General features: G+C 34.7%; 1 long non-coding RNA gene and 1 pseudogene across 1 annotated transcript; both read left to right on the forward strand.

Moving 5' to 3' along the window:
• Positions 1 to 1,016: 1,016 nt before the first annotated feature.
• On the forward strand, positions 1,017 to 3,442 carry LOC147510478 (F-box/LRR-repeat protein At3g26922-like; annotated as a pseudogene).
• A 1,206-nt stretch (positions 3,443 to 4,648) lies between these two features.
• Positions 4,649 to 6,709, forward strand: LOC147510479 (uncharacterized). The gene is made up of 2 exons (XR_015216801.1): positions 4,649 to 4,724; positions 6,035 to 6,709. It is a non-coding gene; the product is annotated as an uncharacterized LOC147510479 (long non-coding RNA).
• Positions 6,710 to 7,064: the final 355 nt, after the last annotated feature.

A 7,064-nucleotide genomic window follows, 5' to 3' on the forward strand; every position in this document is an offset into this window, starting at 1 on the left:
ATTAGTTGGAGCATTTTTAGAAGCTCCCTAGGACATGTTTGATTATAAGCCTAAGAGGTGAATTCTATTTACCATCCTATGTTCCTGAACATTTGATTACATACTGTTTGGTGACATGTAAACAGTTTTGCATTCATTCATCTTGTCGGACTTTCAAAAATTCGTCGTTACAGTGACAACTAAAATTTATCCTCGTGTCAATGCGAATATTACAAATACGAAAATACCTATTGTTGTTTTTTAAATTTTTTACTGTTTGATTCCTATACATCTATACGGAAATACCTAATTCATCTTCCTCTTCTCACTCTCTTTGTTCTCCGCCCTTCTCTTCATCTCCTTGCTCCTCAATCTCATTTCCTACCCCTGCTACGCTCACTTCCCCATTGTTATGCAGTAATTCTAGTTATTATTATTGAGTGAGCGGAGCGAACAAACTTGGCAGAAGGGGGGGTTATGCTGACAAAAACTAAGTTGGTTGGTTTCTATCTATCTGTCCTCACCTATCTCTCTCTCTCCCTCTCCCTCACAACCAAACCCTAACACTCTTTCTCTCCCCACCCAGAAACCCATCTCTCCCTCTCTCTTCTTCACCCTCCGCTCACGCCCCCCTCACTGCTTAGCAGTTATCTAGTATTATTATTTATTATCAAGTGAGGCAAACCGAACGATCTTGTCAAATGAGGCGGACCGAACGATCTTGGCCGACAAGGGGGGTATGTGGCCCAAAAAGTATTTTGGTTGGTTTCTGTCTTTCCTCATCCTCGAGCAATTTCTCCTTCCCTCTCCCTCTCCCTCCTTCCTTCTCAACCAAACCCAACTCTCTCTCTCTCCCCACCACAAACCCATCTCTCCCTCTCTCCCCACCACAAACCCATCTCTCCCTCTCTCTTCTCCACCTCTACTCACGCCCCCACTGCTTGCAATTATCTAGTGTAATATGGGAATGTGTTTTGTTTCAGAATCTATGGTTGCAGTTCATCTACCTTTGGAGGATTTGGTTTGAAAATATTGAGATGGAAGCTGAAGGGAATTCTTCTTCATCTAGTTCCACTGTTGCCAACAAGAAGTTAATGAATATGAACAATGAAGACAGAATCAGTGGCTTACATGAACCACTTATTCAACACATCCTATCTTTCATGGACATGAAAAAAGTTCTCCAAACAAGCCTTCTTTCCAAAAGATGGACAAACCTATGGTGATCAGTCCGAACTCTTAAGTTTCATGAAGATTCCTAGACAAATTGTTAGAATCGACGTAATCTCAAACTTAAGAAGAACAAGTTGACTAAGTTCAAGTTTTTTGTAGACACGATTTTATTTCTCCGAGATGGATCTGATATAGATAAGTTCGATCTGTATTTCCTCTATGCCGAATATGATGATTCTAGACTGATTGATAGATGGGTTACTTATGCTAAAAAACAACAAGTTCAAGTGCTAAGACTTGGTGGTGTATCTATTCTTCCATTTAAAACAGTCTGTTTATCTGGCTGAGTTAAAACTTTGGAATTACTTGGGATCTCTCTTTCGAGCAATAGTCATGGGGATTTATTTTTGAACTTGCCAATTGTGGAAAGTTTTATTATTGATCATTGTGACCATATTAATGTTAGAAGGCTTGCAATATCTGGTCCTAAACTTAAGTACTTGCAGTTGGAGAATATTTTTCAAGGAATTAATTATAAAACCTCGATTAAGATATATGCGGCTCCAAGTCTCGCATCACTCAAATGCATTGGCTATACCTATAAAGACTACACCTTGGAGAATCTTTCAGCTCTAGTCACTGCTGAGATTGACACATATATGTATTACGGGGATAAAGATGCATATGACATGGCAACCCTCAGTATTTCAGTTGGTAGATACTTGAGTAGCATCCTAAAAGGAATCACTAATGCAAAGTCGCTTACTCTATCAGGACATGGCTTTCAAGTATGTTTTCTTTCATCTTTCACTATTGTGAAAATGGCTTCAGCTAGCATTATGTACTTTTCTTTTATTAGTGAGAACTTAATTATTTCAATTGTATAAAGCTTTCAGAACATTGGGAAAACAAATGTGCTTTACGGTTTCTTTTCTTTTTAATTTTTGGTCAAGAAGTTTAGAACACAGTAATTTTAACTAACATTGTTTTAAATAAGTGTGTCAGGTGACATAACAGATTTGTTGACTACAAACTTAAATGCCAATTTAGACAATCTCTATACTCTGAGGTACCTTTCTCGGAGGAATACCCCTCTACTGATTAAAGCTATGGTGTTGAATTCCAATGGTTTGTAACTTAACTAGGTTGTCAATGGTTGATATATAGATGCTCTCCTCGAACAATTCAGTTGTAGCATATAGGAAAAACACCATTTGTCTAGCACTTCCTCACTGTCAAAATTTTACCTGTGAAGTAGTTGTTTCTAGATTGCTCTCTTTTTCATTCTCAGGCTTTTGAAGAATTGCCAAATATGTTGGAAGGGGTGCCAGTTTCAGTCCAAAGTTTGAAGTATTTGAAGCTTACAAAATGGTGTGACAAATCTTACATCTATTCATTGGCAAAACTATTAAAGGTTTTCCCACTTTTAGAAACTCTTGTCTTGGAAAGAACCGAGGTATTGATCTATTACTATATCATATTTCAGATTTTTTTCAACTCTTATCTTGTAGTTATATAGTTACAGCTTAAAGGTACCAACTACTAAGTTCATCAAACGCAGCGGAATAATATATAACAAATCAACAACTAGGGTTTCAACTCAATTTAATATTAACTATCATGATCTTTCAAAAATAATAAATTTTTTTCTAATAACCCATTGACAAAGAAGGCTACAAAACCTATATATAATAATACTACCCCTTAATAACTAGAACTCTAAACCACTCTAACTAGGGTTTTATTATACATGCCAACATTGCTACTTAAAATATAAACAAATAAATAAATGTCTCACTAGGGATGCCTATTACATCTGTTCTGTTTGCCTCTTTTGTATATGTTGCTAATTATTGGAACAAGCGGAAAAAGTAGTAACAATAGAAAAATAAAATAAACCGATTGTTGAAACACAAATTGTACTGTTGCTTTACCAATTGTTTTATTTAAGGGAATTATCGAGCCTGAAGATGAGGGAGGAGATTGGGATGCAGAGTTATCATTTACTTGCAAGCTTCATCAACTAAAGTGTATTGAGATGCAAAATTTTGAAGGGTCTGAAAACGAATTCAAGTTTCTCGAGTTTTTACTAAAAAGTGCTTTGGTGTTGAAGAAAGTTGGCGTTACCTTGACTATTAAATTGAGTGGCAAGGAGAAGGAGTTGGCCGAACTCAATAAGAAGATACAGTCACTACAAAAAGCATTTTCAGAGGTTACCATATTGCTAAATTTGGAGACAGTGCTCTGGTTAATTATCTCATATCAAGAGTGGCTAATCTCGAAACACTAGGTATGCTTATAGGTTTAAAATTTTCTATGATTAGTAGATTCCTTTATATATTTGATAGCAAGGCTTTATAATCTCAACAAGTATTACATGGTAATGTTGTTTCAAGTAGACTATTGTATCTTTCTCAGACTCATTTTGTTCATTCTCTGCTTTTCCGTCTTCTAGTGAACTACTTGTACAATTTTCTACATTAAAAGACAAGAAAAACCTTTCATGTTATTTTCTTACAAATTATATTATTTAGAACAGTATCCTTTAAAGTGTAAAATTTGAATTCTATTTTTGAATATGATATGTATTTTTCGTAAGAAGTGGAACTTTAAGAGGGACTGGCATTTGTGAAAATGGAAGAAAGATTGAATTGGCTTAAAAATCTATCTGAGCCATCTCAAATGATTGGCTATGTGCATTGCAAGATGGTAGTGTTTTCTCAAATATATGGCGAACAAATGAGCAAATGCAGTTTGGGGCAAATGTTAGAAGATAAAAATTGATGAGTAGTGAACAGTGTGGTACCTACTCTTCCTAGTCTCTCACAAGTTCAAATCTAAGATAACCTATTAATTAGCGAAAGTTGCATTCTAGAATGCTTTTCCATTAGAAATTGGTAATAAAGTATATAGTCCAAGACTGAGGAGTCTAAATAGAATTATATTCTGTAAGTTCCCACCGTAAAGTAGGTCGAATGTTTTTCTGTATTTTTTTTATTGTTTTATTTATATATTTATTATTATTATTATTTTGGGTGGGGCTGTGGGGGGGGGAGCTAAAAAGAGTTTGTTCTGTAAAACTGATTACTTTTTTGACACTATATTAACCCTCTGGATTTTGACAAAAGGAAAAAGAAAATGTTTATTTTATACTCTCGTCCGTCAGTGCACTGATACTACTCAAGTAAGGTGTTTGATCTATGTAGATATTTTTCTCATTGTAGGTGTCTAGTTTTGTTTCTGGGACAGTCCTATTAAAGTCTCCTAGAGACTTCAAGAATTCCATCTACCCAATCACGTGAACAGAAGTCTTACTAATCCTAAAGTTTTGAACCATATATGCATGTCCATCATATATGTACATACATATGACCCTAAAAGTTTTGAACCATCTAGAAATGATTTGGGGGTCTCTAGACCATTTTTTTTGGGGGGTAAATAACAAAAACGTGGGTACAAGTTATAATCTCTTATTCTAAGTCAACCTTAAGATTTTAAAAGAAACTAGGGAAAAAACTTTGGGGAGAGAAAGAGGAGGAGATCATTGTCTTCATTGATTTTCATGCTTTAAGGCAAGTTTACCCTCTCGCTTAGGTGCTTGGTACTTAGATATTTCTTTTGCACAAACAATTTATGAATTGTCATAATCTAAAAGTTTTTATTTTATTCCACTTTGATATATTAAAATCATGTTAAGGCTTAAATGGATTGTGATGACTCAAGAAACATATTAGATTTTGACTCTCTGCTTGTACAGGCTTTTGAAAATTTCAAAGAAAGAATCTTCCATATTACTCTTGATAATAAATCAGTATCTATGTGTCTGGATTTCTTAGAATTTGGATTTGATTGATTTGGAGTTGTATTTAATTTCATATGAATTGTTTCCTATGACTGTGCAGACCAGAAACCGTTTTTCTGACATTCCCAAAACTTGAGGTTTAGTCAGATATTACAATGACTTAAGTACTTAATTAGATAAAAGTTCCTTAAGACTAAATCTAGATCTATGTGTCTGAATTTCACAGGATTTGGATTTGACTGATTTGGAGTTGTATTTAATTTCATATGAATTGTTTCCTATGACTGCGCAGACCAGAAACCGTTTTTCTGACATTCCCGAAACGTGAGGTTTAGTCAGGTATTACAATGACTTAGGTACTGAATTAGATAAAAGTTCTTTAAGACTAAATCTAGATCTATGTGTCTGAATTCACAGGATTTGGATTTGACTGATTTGGAGTTGTATTCAATTTTATATGAATTGTTTCCCAAGACTGCGCAGACCAGAAACGGTTTTTCTGACGTTGCTGAAATTTGATCATGTCATTTTATTTTATTTTTTTACATGTTATGACACTCGATTGTGTTTGCAGCTAGTGGACTTTCAATATCTATATGTGATGTTTTATTTTATATAGGTTCATGTTTATTTGCACATTTAGCTTTGTTAAAGATAATGAGTGTGTTATATGTATGTGGTTGATTTTCAGCAAAAGGATCCCACCGTAGTCGATGTCAATAAGTACTACTGGGCGTGGGCTTGTCGTGGTTTAAATTTGACGAATGGATCCCACTGTAGCCATAGTCAATAAGAGCTACGGGACGTGGGCTTTTCATAGTTTCTGAGATATTTGTTTTTTTTAGTTTCTTATGTTTGGATTTGTTACCCATGGTTAATGATAACCATTATCCTTTGATATTAAGTATTACAAGTCATACTCTTATCATGTGGTGTTGAAAATAAATTCTGAATCATTTGCTAGTATAAGTTAAATAAAGTGTTAACTAATATGCAAAAGATGGTTTTATTGCTAAGTAGGTCCTAAGCTTTTGGGTAAGCTTGCTTATATTGAGGTTTAACCTCTTATAGTTGTTGCAGGTTCTTGGACTTAGCCTAGTTAAGGTCGATACACGTATGAGAGTTGGGGACCTACTCTGCTCAGAGGACTCCTAACCTTTGATTAGATGTACGTAACAGGGAGTCATATGTTCTTCTTTTGTCTTTTCTGAAAGGGCTTCTTTATGAGGTGCTATGGTTGCTCACTCGGAAACCCAGGAAGATCAGGATGGGGTAATGTCTTTAGAGATTATCGAGGCCAAGTCTTGGGAGTGGCAGCTGGTGGACTCGGAGTATCAACAAACAATTTGGTAGAGGCAGCAGCAGTCATGGAAGGGATCAAGAAAGCACTCGAGATGGGCTGGACATCTATATGGACTAAAACAGACTCTAAGGTAGTAGTGAACCTCTTCCATAAGAATAATGTTCACTGGTTAATGCGGGATGAGTGGGAACAACTAAAGAGAGAAGCTAGATGGATCAATGTCACCCATACATGGAGAGAAACTAGCTTCGCTGCAGACAACATATCTAAGTATGGTGCGACACTACCTTCTATAACCAAAAAATGGTGGAATGGAAGACCATACTTTCTAAAGGTGGAGGATCCATACACTACCAACTTTCGATTTGTAACTTGAAGTTATCTTCTTAAGTTTCTTTTGTAATCAAAATGTAACTCTATTTTATTCATTAATCAACTACCTTTAAGCAATATATATATATATATATATATATATATATATATATATATATATATATATATATATATATATATATATATATATATATATATATATATAAGATGCTATGACTTGTACATATTTTTTTTGAGAATACTATATGTGAAACCCTTTGATCATCAATTATGAGATTAAATGTTTTGCAAATATTTATCTTATTTTTGAGTTCTTTTATGCTAAGTTTGATATTTAACAATTAATGCTCCTTAAATTTATATTAGAGGTGACCAACCTATTATAAATTTATGGGGTATTACAGTTGGTACCCATATCCAAGACTGGTAGGCAAGGAAAAAGTCATGACAAACCTGCATAAGTCAGTCATCAGT

Source organism: Coptis chinensis, chromosome 3 (genome assembly GCF_015680905.1).
Source record: "Coptis chinensis isolate HL-2020 chromosome 3, ASM1568090v1, whole genome shotgun sequence".
Lineage (NCBI taxonomy): Eukaryota > Viridiplantae > Streptophyta > Magnoliopsida > Ranunculales > Ranunculaceae > Coptis > Coptis chinensis.